Genomic DNA, 18,758 nt, shown 5'->3' on the forward strand with positions numbered 1-18,758 from the left:
AGTAAAGCAACGTTCGTGCGAACGGATCGTTTTGACAAATCGCTAAGAAACTGGTCAGTGTTGTCGCTGGAGGTGTTTCGGCACGTTGAGCAGCATTCGACGCTGTGAAGTATACTCTCTGACCGTTCTCTAGATGCACCCCCAAATGTACAACAGTGGGACGTTCGTGAATAGGGAATGAGAATATACGCCAAATTGCTTCATTGCAGTTCACATATCTACCAACTTGATAGCGCGTGATTTCATCGTTGATATTGGATGTTTGGATACCAAAAACCGCCATGTCGCTCCCTTTCGTGACATATTTGCAAATGTATTTAATAGATTAGACCGAATAGCAATACTCAACATTACAACGTGCCTTGAATGTTTTGGAAAGAAGTGGCGAATATGGAACAATCCCACTGTTGTCAACTATGAAATCGTTTCCTTTCACTTTAGTTGTGATAGTTCTACCATTATCATCGGGCGATCGACGCCGATACAATGGATAACCATCGTTGCCTGTAATGGTCTCTGCCGTGAATTTTCGCGGATACCGTTTGGAACACTTGCCGTCGACCATGCACGGTGATTGGCGGTTGATAGTGCCACATGGTCCATGAATCATATTCGTGATTACAACATCATATAGGTCTGGATCGGTTTCAGGAGCAGGAATCTCCGCACATATGATCATCTATTTGATCTGGCCGAATTCTGTCTACTAACCAAATTAGAATGTGAGCATGCGGTAGGCCTCGTTTTTGCCATTCGACTGAATACATCCAACATCGAGTAATCCCAAAGACGTGTTGTTTAACAATGTAATTTATTAGTGACCGAATTTTTTGCTTGAAAACCCGTGCGGTGATGTCGTCTCGATCACTTGATGTTTGTCCGGGAAGCAGCAATTGAATAATTTCCATCCATTTCGGATTACATGTAAATGTAATGAATAGATCTGGCCGACCATAATGACGAACATATGTCATTGCATCTTGCGCATATTCATGCATATGACGCGGGCTACCTGTGTATGTCGCTGGTAAAATAGTCAATCGACCAACATTTTCTGAATCTCCTTCTGTGCTTATTGCATCGCGTAAATGAATATACTCTTCCGAACGCAATTTAGCTTGATTCAACCGGATGAAAGTCAGGCGCTCCGTTTCGATTTTAACGTACATGTCAACGCAGTATTGTTGAAGCAGTCGACGAAATCGCAACAAATAATTGTCAGAATTTTCACGAATCATCAAACGATATGCGTAATAATTCATCGAACTAACCTTCTTGGTAGTTTCCTCACCTGAAACAAATACAGTAAAAATTGTGTTTTAGAACCCCTAATAGGTTAACGACTCTTACAGCTACTCTCTACTAAATTAGGAGTGACAACTTTTTTTTGTGTACCAAACGCAAACAGAATAAAAATGTATATCAAGTTAAAATGAAAACAATGATATTGATCTTACCATTCAATGGATTAATCATTTTGATATTAAAGTGATATCCATCGTCTCCTTGTCAAAACATCTGCGGGTATTGTAACGCGTCATATGAACGGTGTGTTTCATATATTCTTTGTAGTTGCCCAGTATGGTGTCGTGTAAGCACAATATCACGTGTTTCCAAGTTTTCACCAACAATCAGGATTGGCACTTCATCGATTGTTGGAGCATTAAATGTGCGTTCATGTGTTCCAGCTGGTCTTTTATCTGCTCTGATTACAACTTTATAGTCATCACTTGGCATGCGCTCTAAAACAGTCTTGAACAGCCTGACCAATGCATGTTGTTCACGAAGCATTTGCTGCAAATCTTGGAGAATTGCTCATTTCGTAGCTGTGTTGATCCCTTGACGCCGGTCAAGTTGTTCTTCCATATTGCCCATGATGTATATTTGCAAGAATTTGTGCTGTGCACCTTCAATAGTTTGCAATGATCCAATGCGATGGCACATCTGGCCTTGAATCTGTAAATTCCAAGCCATAGTTATAGTTAGATTCACAAACACTTTTTTTTCAAATAATAACATACCATTTTTATTTTAGAGACAAATACAGAAATCTAACAAACTACATTCCAAATTTTTTTACAAACATAGAAAATAAAATTTTTAACGTACATTACCTTAAATGTCGGATTATATCCGTGTTCTTCGATAATTTCCGCCCCAAATGAAATCATTTGGAAACAGACATTGTATTTTTGAGTGTTCGCTAGAAAATGTCGTGATTTTAGTGTTTCGCCATAAAGCAGGGAACGCAATGGCTCTGGTGGCGGGACCACTAATGGCAATGTCACTTTACCACTAACGCAGCACAAACCAGGCGTTTCACCAGCAAACTTCAGTGCGCCACAATGCTGGCAAACAACGTCCATTGGACCAATGTAAACTAAACGATGCAAGCTGTAGTCGATGGTGCAATCATATCGAAACGCTGCTCGATTCAAATCAATACTTGAACCATTTCTTCTTGCACTTCGAAGATTATTCCTCTGTTCATCTGTACGATAAGCTCGACGATTTCTCGTTTCTAATCTAGCCGTTTCACGGGCTGCCTCTCTTTGCTCTTGTGTTTGAGAAGCACGAATTAAGGCCCTTCTTTGCTCCATCCTAACGCGACGCTCTTCTCGGGCAATTTCTCGTTCTTCGTCAGATAATTGACTCGCGATATTCCGTTGCCTAATTCCATTACGGCTCCGCTGGGAAAGATTAGATCTTCTAGGACGCGGCATTTTTATTAATAGTAATACTGAATATGCACTCGCACAAAACCACATAAAACAATCGAGACATAGACAATAGCTTATCAAGAAAAATCATAGACAACCTTTGAAAAGACATTTACACTTTTGTTAACCTGTATAATAAATCTTTAATTAATTTAATAAATAATTTACACAAATTAATGTCTAAAACAAACAAATATAACAGTACCTACCTGAACTTTCGAGACATTTTACACAAAATAAATTTCTGAACGCACACATAAATAGTTGTTACAGTATTTGACAGGATTGGACAACAAATGTTTGACATGTAATAAACAAATGAGCATTTATTGAAATGATTAAGTATTCATTACACATTTCTGAACGCACGCGTAATATTTTTCCATCTTTTTTTAATAAAAATACACATAATAGTTTATTCATCCGTTTTAAATAGTTTATGAACGCATGCATAAATGTCAATCATTACTTACAGATTTTGCCAAAAAGTTTGACAGCTCCGGAACTAAAGAACTTTTAGGGAAAATAACGCATTTTTCAAGTATTCGTCAATTTTTCACTATTTTTAAGATGTATTCTGCTATTTGCGGCGGAGACAAATCCAACAAATCAAAAACCATGAAAATTTTTATTCGTCAATTTTCATTATTTTTAAGATGTATTCTGCTATTCGGGGTGGAGACAAATCCAACAAATCAAAAACCATGAAAATTGGTCCAGCAGATCTCGAGTTGTAAGTGTTGTAACAAACCCGACTTTGTTTTATATATATACATGTGCCCATTAAACATTTATTCATTATTTCTCCTTTGATTTAGTCACATTTCCGTATTACCGAGTTTTTTGTACACTCATGCTCATAAATTAAGGATAATGCTGATACATGGTGAAATAACGCTCTGGTAGGCGGTTTCGGGTTTAAATCACCTCGGGGTATGGCCATGCAGTCCATTTGACCTGCGGTCGTCGCGCGGTGGCGCTGGCAGCAGTCCACATACGCAGAGGCGTGTTGGTGCATGTCAGAGTACGGTGCAGCGAGTAAGTGTGCAGACGTTTTCAGACGTGCTAATGGGGACCATGTGTTGAAAATGACTCGAAGAACACATATTGATGACGTTATGAGGAGTAGAATACTAGGGCGACTGGAGGCTGGTCAAACACAGCAGGTTGAAGAACGGGCCCTCCGCGTGCCACAAACTGTGATCTCAAGGTTATGGCAACGATTCCAGCAGACAGGAAATGTATGCAGGCGTTACTGTACGGGACGTCCACAGTGTACAACACCACAAGAAGACCAATATCTCACCATCAGTGCCCGCAGACGGCCACAGAGTACTGCAGGTAGCCTTGCTCTGGACATTATCGCAGCCACTGGAACAGTTGTCTCCAGACACACAGTCTACAGACGACTGAACAGACATGGTTTATTCTCCCGGAGACCTGCAAGGTGCATTCCACTGACCCCTAATCACAGGACAGCCCGTAAAGCCTGGTGTCGAGAACACATACATGGTCATTGGAACCGTGGTCGCAGGTTATATTCGCAGACAAGTCCAGGTATATTCTGAACAGTGATTCTCGCTGAGTTTTCATCTGGCGTGAACCATGAACCATATACCAACCCCTTAATGTGCTTGAAAGGGACCTGTATGGAGGTCATGGTTTGATGGTGTGGGGTGGGATTTTGATTGGTGCATGTACACCCCTGCATGTCTTTGACAGAGGAACTATAACAGGTCAGGTGTATCGGGACCTCTTTTTGCACCAGTATGTCCACCTTTCTAGTGGTGCAGTGGGTCCCATCTTCCTCCTGATGGATGATGGTGCACGGCCCCAGCGAGCTGACATCGTGGAGGAGTACCTTGAAACAAAAGATATCAGGCGAATTGAGTGGCCTGCCTGTTCTCCAGACCTAAACTCAATCGAGCACATCTGGGATGCTCTCGGCCGACCTATCGCTGCACGTCTTCAGACCCATAGGACACTTCAGGAGCTCCGACAGGCACTGGGGCAAGAATGGGAGCCCAGCAGCTGCTCGACAACCTGATCCAGAGTATGCAAAACCGTTGTGCGGCCTGTGTACGTGTGCATGGTGATCATATCCCGTATTGATGTCGGGGTACGTGCGCAGGAAACAGTGGCGTTTCGTGGCACATGTGTTTCGGTACGGTTTTCTCAACTTATCACCAATACCGTGGACTTACAGTTCTGTGTCGTGAGTGTTCCCTATGTGCCTATGGTATTAAGGCCAGTTTTGTGAAATGCCACTTTGTGTGACACCACATGCTGCAGTTATCCATAATTTATGAGTATAGTTATAGGAAGGCTCAGCACCAATTAACTCGAATTAACGGCTGTCTAGTGTATAACAGGTAAATTGCAACAGATAAAGGATGACAGCCAAAAACAGTTGCAGGATAAAAATTTATTAAAATTCTTGACCAAGGTATCGGTACATATAAATATACCTTCATCAGAAGTAAAAATCCTGAACAGGAGGACACTTTCATTAGAAAAGCCTTAGCACTGCAAGTGATTTTTCTTTCTTTATTGTAATTTTAAACACCTTATACAAAGGCGGGCTGTCAGCAGCATAGTACGCCACTCTTCAGCCTTGAGTTTCACAATAAGTATTACATATAGGTGGCACAGAGAATACAATCAAAACGGCGGGCAAAAAATGTAGACACTCGCTGGGCGAGAAACATCACTAACACTAGTTGACACGGCGCACATATCTTGGATGATGGCGACAGCACACGTGAACAGTGGTGGCGTGACGGCGAACAAATACTAAACACAAACGAAGGCACATACACGAGACACTGATGGCGATGATCTCTGGCGCGCGAATGTTCACTAACCGTATACGAGTCTGGGGACGTGCCAAGAAAGGAGGAGGGGGAGTGAGAGTGGGGAGAGCAGATGCCATGGTCAGGGGACATAGGGGGAAGGGAGGAAGGGGGGGGAAGGCCGGGGGAATAGGGGTGGAGGGAGGGGACGGGGGAAAAGGAAAGAGAAGGGAGGGAGGGTGCCTAAAGGAAAGGACACAGGAAGCAGGGAGGGGAAGATCAAAGTTGATCGGAGGGGTAGATGGAGGGGAGGAGGACATCATCAGGGAGGGGGAGCCGGCAAAGGCCACCTTGGGAGATGGTAAGGAGGGTGGAGAGATGGAGACCGGGTGGGACGTGGGAATACAGGCACGGCAGCGGGTGGTGGAGGGAGAGGATGGGTGAGACAAGTGGATGAGGACGATCGAGTTTGCAGGAGGTGTACAGGATCCGTATCCTTTCATGGAAGAGGATGAGGTGCGGGAAGGGGGTGAGATCGTACAGGATCCACGTGGAGGAGGGGAGACGGATGTGATAGGCGAGGCGGAGAGCATGGCGTGCAAGGATTTGGAGGGATTTATAAAAGGTAGGGGAGCGGAGATACATGCCGGATGGGCGTAACAAAGGATAGGTTGGATAAGGGATTTATAGGTGTGGAGGGTGGTGGAGAGGTCCAGACCCCACGTACGGCCAGAAAGGAGTTTGAGGAGACGGTGTCGGGAGCGTGCCTTGGCTTGGATTGTCAAGAGATGGGGAGCCCAGGAGAGGCGATGGTCGAGGGTGACGCCAAGGTACTTAAGGGAGGGAGTGATGGTGATAGGATGGCCATAGATGGTGAGATAGAGATCAAGGAGGCGGAAGGAAGGGGTGGTTTTGCCTACAATGATCGCCTGGGTTTTGGAGGGATTGACCTTGAGCAACCACTGGTTGCACCAAGTGGTGAACTGGTCAAGATTGGATTGGAGAAGGCTCTGGGAGCGCTGCAGGGAGGGGGAAGGGCAAGGAAGGCGGTGTCATCGGAAAACTGGAGAAGGTGGACGGGGGCTGATGGCGACGGGATGTCCGCCATATACAAAAGGTACAGAAGGGGGGAGAGGACGGAACCTTGGGGCACACCGCCGGAGGGGGAAAAGGTGTAGGAATCTGTGTTACGGATGGTGACGTAGGAAGGACGGCAGGACAGAAAGGAGCCGATCAGACGGACGTACTTAACGAGAAGGGCGAAGGTTTGGAGCTTGAAGACGAGACGAGAATGCCATACGCGGTCATAAGCTCGTTCGAAGTCCAGGGAGAGGAAGATTGCGGAGCGACGGGAATTAAGCTGGTCGGAAAGGAGATGACTGAGCTGAAGGAGAAGGGCGTCGGAAGAGAAGGACGGCCGAAAGCAAAACTGGGTAACGAGAAGGAGGCGGTGCTGGCGGAGATGCTGGTGGATGTGTCGGGTGAAGATAGATACCAGGACCTTGCTGAAGACCGAGGTAAGGCTGGTGGGACGGTAGGAGGAGACGGCGGACGGCAGTTTGCCAGGTTTAAGGAGCATCAGGTTATGGGAGGTTTTCCACAGATCGGGGTAGTAACCAGTGGACAGAGGTACATTCTAGAGCCTGGCCAGGGTCAAGGGGAAAGAGACAGGAGCTTCAGGAAGGTGACGGTAGGTGACGCGATCGTGACCAGTAGTGGTGTTGCGTTTTGTGCGGAGTGTGGCAATGAGATCCTGTGTAGTGATAGGGACATTGTGTTCCGTGTGTGCAATGTTGTCCAAGTACTGGAAACGAAGTGCGAGGGGAAGGACAGAGGTGTCAGTTCGATCGCGGACATCCGGGATGGAAAATACATCGGAGAGGTAGGAGGCAAAGTGATTGGCCTTACTAAGGCCGTCAGGGAAGGGGTGATCATAATGGAGAAGAGGATAGTAGGGGGAGGGTTTAGTTCCGGTGAGGCGACAGAAGGCTGACCAGAACTTGGACGAGTTGATAGGTAGGGTAGCATTTAAACGTTGCATGTCTGTCGCCAGTCCCGGCGTTTCGTAGCTGCGAGCCAATTACGAATGTGTCGCTGGAGTTGCCGGTAGTGTTGTAGTGTGTCCGGGTCACGTGTGCGGAAAAAGGGACGGTAGAGACAGCGGGATTCATGAAGGAGGAGGACAGCCTGTGGGGGTAAGGTAGGACGGTGGGGGTGGATGTCGATAGTAGGGACGTGGGCCGCCACGGCCTCAGACAAGGTCTGCTAAAGAAAGGAGGCGGCATGGGTGACATCGTCAGGGTGGTGGTAAGTGAATGTGTGGCTATCGAACTGGGTGGAGAGGGTATCCCGGTAGGCATTCCAGTCAGCACGGGAATAGTCATGGATGTACTTAGGGAGAGGGTCATTACAAGGGTCGGGGCGGGGGCGACGACCGTCTGAAACGTTGAGAAGGACAGGGAGATGGTCACTACCAATAGGCTCCAGGACATCCACCGTTATGTGGCCAAGGAAGTCGAGGGATGAGAGGATAACATCGGGAGTGGAGTTGGATTCGGGATGGGTGCTAGGTGATGGGGATGAGGTCGCCTTGAAGGGAGGAGGGGAAGCGATGCCACCACCGTAACTGGGCGGCGGAACGACTATGGATTTTGATGTCACTGGCGATCACGTAGGAGGAGAATGTACGGTCAATGTGGGAGAGAAGTCGAAGGGAATTGGGGCGTTAGGGCGTACATAGATGGTAGCGTAAGCAACAGTAAGGCTGGCAAAAAGAGACTGAAGATCAGGTGTTCGGTGGGTTCGGGAAGGAGAGGTTGGAGCCGAACGGGGATCTGGCGATGGTGACCAACAGCAACGCCGCCACGCGCAATCGGGAGGAGATTATTGGAGGGGTGAAGGAGGTAGGGCGAAGTGTGATGGTGTGGTTGGGTTCAAGGAATGTTTCATTGAGGAGGAAGGTATCCGGGCTGTGGGTGGCAAAGGCGTGCAGAAAGAGGTTCTTGTTGGTGGGAAGGGAGTGGATGTTGGTGAAAAGGGTACGGTGCTGTCGCGCCATGACAGGGATATAAACGAAAGTTTCAAGATGGGAGGAGGTGATATGGGCCTGGTTGCTGGAGTACGTGGCGTACATTTTTAGGTGGAAAACCGTACGGGCGGCGAGGGAGATCTGTTGGAGCGTGTGGGGGCGCTGAAAAGGATGAACATTCAGAAGGACGATGGTGAGGAATCTGACGATGTCGTCAGCGGTAGGGGGTTGGCGAATGGAATTGCTGGGAGGGGTGGGCGCGTCCAGGGGACGGACAAGAACGGTGAGTTCAGGAGTGGTAGGAGGGTGTCGGGCCTTACATTTCTGGGAGTAAGTAGGATGAGGGAGGTAACATGCATTGCAGGAGGGGGGGGGGGGGACTGGAGATTGGGGCACTGCCGTAAGAACTGGGCTTGTCTTAAGAACTGGGCTTGTCTACAGTGCGGGCAGGTGGGGGCCTTGCGGCACTCAAATGTCGGGTGTGCATTATACCGAAAGCACCTCTGGCAGTTGGAAGTGTTTTTTTTTTCTCTTTATTGTTATTTTGAAACCCATTTACAGGCAGGCCTGGAGCAGCATACAACGCCGCTCTTTGGCCGCAGAGAAACACTAATATACAAATGGTGACAATTAGAGAAAGATAGATGCTGGACATATCAACGGAGACAAACACTTTTGAAAATACAAGGTGCCGTTCACGGCCGTAGAGTCCAAAATAAATTTGTTCAGACACTTGGACACAGACAGAGACGAAAATTGTCACACGTGAATGTAGGTGCACGAAACGAATAACAATGAACCACTTAAGCACAAAACAACGGCACAAACAGAACACGAGGCATTGATCTCTGGCGCGTGATCGTTCACTAATGGGGACCTGCCAAGAATGGAGGAGGGGGGTGGGAGATGGAGAGGGGAGAGTAGATGCAAAGGGCCAGGGAGAGAGTGGGAAGGGAGGAGGGGGGAGGGGAAGACCGGGGGCAGAGGGGTGGAGGGAGTGGACTGAGGAGAAGGAAAGAGAAGGGAGGGAGGGTGCCTAAAGGAAAGGACACAGGACGTGTGGGGAGAGGATCAAACTTGATAGGAGGGGTAGATGGGGGGGAGGAGGACTTCATCAGGGAGGGGGAGCTGGAGGAAGCCACCTTGGGCAAGGTTGCGGTGGGTGGAGAGATGGAGACCGGGTGGGACAGACCCCACGTACGGCGAGAATGGAGTTTGAGGAGACGGTGTCGGGAGCGTGCCTTGGCTTGGATTGTCAGGAGATGGGGAGCCCAGGAGAGGCGATGGTCGAGGGTGACGCCAAGGTACTTAAGGGAAGGAGTGATGGTGATAAGATGGCCATAGATGGTGAGATAGAAATCAAGGAGGCGGAAGGAAGGGGTGGTTTTGCCTACAATGATCGCCTGGGTTTTAGAGGGATTGACCTTGAGCAACCACTGGTTGCACCAAGTGGTGAACTGGTCAAGATTGGATTAGAGAAGGCTCTGGGAGCGCTGCAGGGAGGGGGAAGGGCAAGGAAGGCGGTGTCATCGGAAAACTGGAGAAGGTGGACGGGGGCTGATGGCGACGGGATGTCCGCCGTATACAAAAGGTACAGAAAGGGGGAGAGGACGGATCCTTGGGGCACACCGCCGGAGGGGGAAAAGGTGTAGGAATCTGTGTTACGGATGGTGACGTAGGAAGGACGGCAGGACAGAAAGGAGCCGATCAGACGGACGTACTTAACGAGAAGGGCGAAGGTTTGGAGCTTGAAGACGAGACGAGAATGCCATACGCAGTCATAAGCTCGTTCGAAGTCCAGGGAGAGGAAGATTGCGGAGCGACGGGAATTAAGCTGGTCGGAAAGGAGATGACTGAGGTGAAGGAGAAGGGCGTCGGAAGAGAAGGACGGCCGAAAGCCAAACTGGGTAACGGGAAGGAGGTGGTGCTGGCGGAGATGCAGGTGGATGTGTTGGGTGAAGATAGATACCAGGACCTTGCTGAAGACCGACGTAAGGCTGATGGGACTGTAGGAGGAGACGGCGGACGGCAGTTTGCCAGGTTTAAGGAGCATCAGGTTATGGGAGGTTTTCCACAGGTCGGGGTAGTAACCAGTGCACAGAAGTACATTCTAGAGCCTGGCCAGGGTCAAGGGGAAAGAGACAGGAGCTTCAGGAAGGTGACGGTAGGTGACGCGATCGTGACCAGTAGTGGTGTTGCGTTTTGTGCGGAGTGTGGCAATGAGATCCTGTGTAGTGATAGGGACATTGTGTTCCGTGTGTGCAATGTTGTCCAAGTACTGGAAACCAGGTGCGAGGGGAGGGACAGAGGTGTCAGTTTGATCGTAGACCTCTGGGAAGAGGGAGTAATCGAACTGGGGATCATCGGGGATGGAAAATACATCGGAGCGGTAGGAGGCAGACTGATTGGCCTTACTAAGGGGGTCAGGGAAGGCGTGATCATCATGGAGAAGAGGATAGTTGGGGGAGGGTTTAGTTCCGGTAAGGCGACGAGAACTTGGGAGAGTTGGCAGGTAGGGTAGCATTTAAACGGGTGCATGTCTGTCGCCAGTCCCGACGTTTCTTAGCCGCGAGCGAATTACGAATGTGTCGCTGGAGTTGCCGGTGGCATCGTAGTGTGTCCGGGTCACGTTTGCGGTGGAAGGCACAGTGGAGACGGTGGGATTCACGGAGGAGGAGGACGGCCTGTGGGGGTAAGGTAGGACTGTGGGTGTGGATGGCGACAGTAGGGACGTGGGCCTCCACGTCCTCGGACAAGGTCTGCTGGTGAAAGGAGGCGGCATGGGTTACATCGTTGGGGTGGTGGTAGGTGAAAAGATGGTAACCGCCCTGGGTGGAAAGGGTATCCCGGTAGGCATTCCAGTTGGCACGGGAACAGTCATGGATGAACTTAGGGGGAGGGTCATTACGAGGGTCGGGGCGTGGGCGACGACCGTCTGAAATGGTGAGGAGGACAGGGAGATGGTCGCTACCAATAGGCTCCAGGACATCCAATGTTGTGCGTCCAAGGAGGATGGGGGAGGAGAGGGTTACATTGGGAGTGGAGTTGGATTCAGGACGGGTGTGCTGGGGGATGGGGAGGAGGTCGCCTTGAAGGGAGGAGAGGTACCGATGCCACCGCCGTAACTGAGCGGTGGAACGACTATGTATGTTGACTTCGGCGGCGATCACATAGCAGGAGAACGTACGGTCAATGTGGGATAGGAAGTCGAAGGGAATAGGGGCGTTAGGGCGGACATATATGTGCAGGAAGAGGTTCTTGTTGGTGGGAAGGGAGCAGATGTTGTTGAAAGGGGTACGGTGCTGTCGCGGCATGACAGGGATTTAAACGAGGGTGTCAAGAGTGGAGAAGGTGAAATGGGCCTGGTTGTTGGAGTAGATGGCGTACATTGTTAGTTGGAAAACGGAACAGGCGACGAGGGAGATCTGTTGGAGGCTGTGCAGGCGATGAAAATGATGAACATTCTGAAGGACGATGGTGAGGAATCTGATGGTGTCTTCAGCGGTAGGGGGTGGGCGAAGGGAATTGGCGGGAGGGGATGTGGCGTCCAGAGGGTGGACAGGAACGGTGAGTTCAGGAGTGGTAGGAGGGGGTCGGCCATTACATTTCTGGGAGTATTTAGGATGAGGGAGTTTACAGGTATTACAGGAGGGAGGGGGGGACTGGAGATTGGGGCATTGCCGTATAAAGTCGGCTTGCCTACAGTGCGGGCAAGTCGGGGCCACGCGGCACTCAGATGTCGGGTGTTCATAATACCACAAGAACCTTTGGCAGCAGAGGGATTGAGGAGGGGAACGGGAGGGGTCAACTTTATATTTCTGGTTAAAAAGGAGGGCACCCTCCTTCAGGAGACGGTCTATGGAGGGGCCATGCTCGGAAAAGACCCGCATAAGGCCAGTGGGACCGGCAAAGTTGTGGATGCGGCGAACCGCACACACCTCCAGATGGGGATGTGCCTGAAGCTCCGCCAACACCTCCTCCTCCGTGATCGTCGGTCTGAGCCGAGTGATCACGGCGGTGTGGGGCAGCAGGCGATGCAGAGGTTCGGGTTGGCGGGAGGGAGGCGTGGAAGGGGCAGTAGTGAGGGAGGCATGAGTGCCAAAGTGGGTGACAGGGATGCAGGAAAGGAGATCTGTGTGGAGGGTAGGGCTGGGGGAGGAGATGTGCATCGAATCACGGCTAGGAGTTAGGAGGGAGATGGAGGCACCAGGAAAATACAGGTGAGGAAGCAGGTGAGGTTCCGGGCTGCAAGAAGGGAGGGATCAGGACGGGAGAGGACGTAGTGGTGGGAGGAGGTTGTGGTGGAGGAGGAGGAGGAGGAGGAGGGGGCAGGGACAGGTGGGGAGGCATCCATGGCATCATGGGCTGGGGAAGGGGGTCGAAGTGGAGCCTTTTTGGGATTAGAGGAGGCAGGGGTGCCACTGGGGCGCTTGACGGCAGCGAAGGAGGTTTGGGGGATGGGAGTGACTGGAATGTGCTGGGGGAGGGGCAGGTCCCGGTGCTGAGGTCAGCGCTGGAGATGGTGAGGGCGATGGCGAAGGCGACGGTGAAGACGATGATCATGATGATGATGATGAAGGCGAGGGGGAGAGTTGAGCATGGGCCGTAGCCCTCTGCGCGACCACACTAGCGGGGGCCGCAGAAACGGAAGGAGAAATGGGAGGGAGTTGAGGGATGAAATCAGAGGAGATGCGGGAGGGAGGTACCATTGGAAGTGATTTTTTTTTCTTTATTTTCATTTTGAAACCTGTATACAGGCAGGCCTGCAGCAGCATACTACGCCTGTCTTTGGCCGCAGAGAAACACAAAGATACAATGAAGCCAATTAGAGAAAAAGATGGTGGACATATAAACGGAGACAAACACTTTTTAAAATACAAGGTGCCAGTCACGGGCATAGAGTCCAAGATAAAATTGTTCAGACACTTGGACACAGACAGAAACAAAATTTGTCACATGTGAAGGTAGGTGCACAAAACGAATAACACTGAACCACTTAAGCACAAAACGACGGCACACACAGAACACAAGGCGTTGATCTCCTCCGCGCGAATGTTCACTAACCATGTATGAGTCCAGGGACCTGCCAAGAGAGGAGGAGAGGGGGTGGGAGAGGGAGTGGGGCGAGCAGATGCCATGTCCAGGGGAGACAGGGGGAAGGGAGGAAGGAGAAGGGGATGGGAGGAAGTGAAAAGGAAGGGAGGGAAGGGAGGGAGGGCGCCTAAAGGAAAGGACACAGGAAGTGGGGGGAAGATCAAAGATGATATAAGGGGTAGATCGAGGGGAGGATGACATCATCAGGGAGGGGGAGCTGGCGGAAGTCTCCTTGGGAGAGGGTAAGGACGGTGGAGAGATGGAGACCCGGTGGGACGTGGGAATACAGGCGTGGCGGCGGGCAGGGATGGAACAGGATAAGTGAGAAAAGCATATGAGGAGGAACGAGTTTGTGGGAGGTGTACAGGATCCGTATCCTTTCAAGGAAAAGGAGGAGGTGGGGGAAGGGGATGAGATTGTACAGGATCTGCGTGGGGGAGCAGAGACGGATGCGATAGGCGATGCGGAGAGCATGGCGTTCAAGGATTTGGAGGGATTTATAAAAGGTAGAAGCGACGGAGATCCATGCCGGATGGGCATAACAAAGGATACGGCGGATGAGGGATTTATAGGTGTGGAGGATTGTGGAGGGGTCCAGACGCCAAGTATGGCCGGAATGGTGCTTGATGAGACGGAGTCGGGAGCGTGCCTTAGCTTGGATTGCCAGAAAATGGGGAGTCCAGGTGAGGCGACGGTCGAGGGTGACGACAAGATACTTAAGGGTGGGAGTGAGGGTGATAGGACGGCCATAGATGGTGAGATAGAAATCAAGGAGGCGGAAGGAAGGAGTGGTTTTGCCTACAATGATCGCCTGGGTTTTGGAGGAATTGACCTTGAGCAACCACTGGTTGCACCAAGCGGTGAACCGGTCAAGATGGGACTGGAGAAGGTGTTGGGAGCGCTGCAGGATGGGGGCAAGGGCAAGGAAGGCGGTGTCATCGGCAAACTGGAGAAGGTGGACGGGGGGTAACGGCGGCGGCATGTTCGTCGTATACAAAAGGTACAGAGAGGGTAACGGTCGGAGCCTTGGGGCACACAGGCGGAGGGGATAGAGGTGTAGGACTCTGTGTTATGGATGGTGACGTAGGAAGGACGGCGGGACAGAAAGGAGCCGATCTGATGGACGTAGTTAATGGAAAGGGCCTAGGCTTGGAGCTTGTAGAGGAGAGCGAAATGACATACGCGGTCATAAGCTCGTGCGAGGTTCAGGGAGAGGAAGATTGCAGACGACGGGAGTTAAACTGGTCGGAAAGGGGGATTAGTGAGGTGAAGTAGAAGGTCATCGGAAGAGAAGGACGTCCGAAAGCCACACTGGGTAACGAGAAGGAGCCGGTGCTAGCGGAGATGCTGGTGGATGTGGCAGGTGAGGATAGATTCCAGAACCTTGCTGACGACCGCGGTAAGGCTGATGGGACAGTAGGAGGAAATGGTGGACGGTGGTTTGCCAGGTTTAAAGAACATCAGGATACGGGAGGTTTTCCACAGGTCAGGGTAGTAACCGGTGGACAGGACTATACTGTAGAGCCTGGCCAGGGTGGAGAGGAGTGAGACAGGAGCTTCACGAAGGTGATGGTAGGTGACTCGATCGTGACCAGCAGCGGTGTTGCGTTTTGTGCGGAGTGTAGCAATGAGATCCTGTGTAGTGATAGGGGCATTGAGTTTTGTGTCCAAGACTGGAAACCAGGTGCGAGGGGACAGAGGTGTCAGTTCGATCGCGAACATCCGGGATGAGGGAGTAATCGAACTGAGGATCATCGGGGATGGAAAATAGATCGGAGAGGTAGGAGGCAAAGGAACTGGCCTTACTAAGGGTGTCAGCGAAGGGGTGATCATCATGGAGAAGAGGATAGTGGAAGGAGGGTTTAGTTCTGGTAAGGCGGCGGAAGGCTGACCAGAACTTGGACGAGTTGATAGGTAGGGTAGCATTTAAATGGGTGCATGTCTGTCGACGGTCCTGGCGTTTCTTAGCCGCGAGCAAATAACGAATGTGTCGCTGGAATTGCCGGTGGCGTCATAGAGGGTCCGGGTCATGTGTGCAGAGGAAGGCATGGTAGAGACTACGGGATTCACGGAGGAGGAGGATAGCCTGTGGGGGTAAGGTAGGATGGTGGGGGTGGATGGCGACAGTAGGGACGATTGCTGCCACAGTCTCAGACAAGGTCTGCTGGAGAAAGGAGGCGGCATGGGTGACATCGTCAGGGTGGTGGTAGGTGAAGGTGTGGCTATCGTCCTGGGTGGAGAGGGTATCCCGGTAGCCATTCTAGTCAGCAAGGGAATTGACACGGATGTACTTAGGGGGAGGGTCCTTACGTGTTTCGGGACGTGGGCGACGTCTGTCTGATTTGGTGAGGTGGACAGGTAGATTGTCACTACCAATAGGCTCCAGGACATCCACCGTCATGCGGCAAAGGAGGTTGGGGGAGGAGAGGATAACATCAGGAGTGGAGTTGGATTCGGGGCAGGTGCTGGGGGATAGGGATGAGGTCGCCTTGAAGCGAGGAGAGGAACCGATGCCACTGCCGTAACTGGGCTGCGGAACGACTATGGATGTTGACTTCGGCGGCTATCACGTAGGAGGAGAGGGTACGGTCAATGTAGGAGAGGAAGTCGAAGGGAATAGTGGCGTTAGGGCGTACATAGATGGTGGCGCAGGTAACGTTAAGGCTGGGGAAGAAGAGACTGAGGATCAGTTGTCCGCTGGGGTCAGGAAGGATAGGTTGGAGCTGAATGGGCATCTGGCGGTGGTGACCAAGGCAACTCCGCCACGCGGAATCAGGAGGGGTTATCGGAGCGGTGCAGGAAGTAGGGCAAAGTATGGATGATGTGGTGGGGTTGGAGGAAGGTTTCATTGAGGAGGAAAGCATCCACGCTGTGGGTGGCTAGGGTGTGCAGGAAGAGGTTCTTGTTGGTGGGAAGGGAGCGGATGTTGTAGAAAAGGATACGGTGCTGTCGCGCCATGACAGGGATTTAAACGAGGGTGTAGAGACGGGAGAAGGTGAAATGGGTCTGGTTCTGTGAGTAGGGGGCGTACATTTTGAGTTGGAAAATGGAACGGGCGGCGAGGGAGATCTGTTGGACAGTGTGGGGGCGCTGAAAAGGATGAACATTCTGAAGGACGATGGTGAGGAATCTGATGATATCCTCAGCGGTAGGGGTTGGGCGAAGGGAATTGCCGGGAGGGGTGTGGGCGTCCAGAGGGCGGACAGGGATGGTGAGTTCAGAAGTGGTCGGAGGGGGCCGGGCTTTACACTTTTGGGAGGAGGTGGGATGGGGGATTTTGCAGGTATTGCAGGAGGGAGGGGCTTGATGGTTAGGGCACTGCCAGAGGAAGTGCGCTTGCCTACAATGTGGGCAGGTGGGGGCCTCGTGGCACTCGGCTGTTGGGTGTGCGTTATAGCGCTGACACCTCTGGCAGCGCAGGGATTGAGGAGGGGAATGGCAGGGGTCGACCTTGTAGTGCTGGTTGAAGGGGATGGCACCCTCCTTCAGGAGACGGTCAATGTAGGGGCCGTCCTCGGAGAAAACCCGCAGAAGGCGGGTGGGGCCGGTCGAGTTGAAAATGTGGCGGACTGCCCGCACCTCCAGCGTGGGATGCGCCTTGAGCTATGCCAACACCTCCTCCTCCGTGATCGTCGGACTTAGCCGAGAGGTCACGGTGGTGAGGGTAGGCAGGCGACGCAGGGGTTGGTGTTGGCGGGTAGGAGATGGAGAAGGAGTAGGGGTGAGGGCGGCGTTGTTGCCAAAACGGTTGATGGGGGCGGGAGGGGATGTCAGTATGGAGGGTTGGGCTGGGGGAGGAGATGAGAACAGAATCCCTTCACGGAGTGAGGAGAGAGATGGGGGCACCAGGGAAGTGTTGGCGGAGGAGGAGGGAGAGATTCCGGGCCTCAAGAAGTGAAGGATCGGGATGGGAGAGGAGGTATTAGTATAAAGAGGGGGGGAGGAGGAGGAGGAGGAGGAGGAGGAGGTGGAGGAGGAGGGAGTGGGGCCAGGCGGGGAGACATCCATGGCATTCTGGGGGGGGGAAGGAGGTTGGGGCGGGGCCTTTTAGGGAGTGGAGGATGTGGTGGTGCCACTATGGCGTTTAACGGCGGCAGAAGGGTGGGTGGTGATATGTGGTACGGGAGCTATAGGGAAGTGACAGGAAGGGACAAATCCTGGCGTGGACGCAGCAGTCGGCGCCGGAGATTGTGAAGCTGACGGCGACAACGACGGCGATGGCGACGGCGACGACGACGGCGACGGCGACGGCGACGGCGACGGCGACGGTGACGTTGGCGGCGACGGCGACGGCGACGGCGACGGCGACGGTGACGGCGAAGGCTACGGGCCACCACCCTAGCTGGAGCGGCAGTGACAGGCCAAGGGAGAGGGGGGAAAGTATCAGAGGGAGTGGAGCGGGAGGAAAAAGCAGGAGAGGAGGCGACAAAGAGCGAGGGCGAAAGGAGATTGAGAAGAGGCGGGATGGAAAAAGGGGGGTGGGACTGGGCACACCATGTTATGGTGGTGGTGGGGGCGGCGGCGGAGGGGGAGGTATAAACGATAGCTGTGGTGGTAGTGGTAGTGGTAGTGGTGGTGGTGGTGGTGGTGGTGGTGGTGGTGGCTGACGTGACGGCAGGAAGAATCAAAAACGCACAGGACGAAAAAGAAAGGACAAAAACTGGGGGGAGACGGAGGAAGACGAAGATGGACGAAGACCAGAGTCCCCCGCTGCTGGCGCCGACGACGACGACGACGACGACGGGTGGCAGGGATCCGGACTGGGACCGGGACCAGGACCAGGACGGTAGGGGGTAAGGTGGACGGGGCGAGGCCATTTTGGGAGCGGAGGAGGCCTTGGTGCCACTAGGGTGTTTAACGGCGGCAGAAGGGTGCGTGGTGATATGAGGGACAGGAGCTATAGGGAGGTGACGGGAAGTGGCAGGTCCCGACGTGGACGCAGCAGTCGGCGCTGGACATGACCCTCCCCCTAAGTACGTCCATGACTATTCCCATGCCAACTGGAATGCATAACGGGATACCCTCTCCACCCAGGGGACCGCTGCAGCTTGTCTGGCTGGCAGGCTGGCAGGCTGGCAGGCAGGCAGGCACCTGAAAAACCTAGCACTTCGATTAGTGCTGGAA

The sequence above is a fragment of the Schistocerca piceifrons genome, chromosome 6, assembly GCF_021461385.2.
Source record: "Schistocerca piceifrons isolate TAMUIC-IGC-003096 chromosome 6, iqSchPice1.1, whole genome shotgun sequence".
NCBI classification, from domain to species: domain Eukaryota; kingdom Metazoa; phylum Arthropoda; class Insecta; order Orthoptera; family Acrididae; genus Schistocerca; species Schistocerca piceifrons.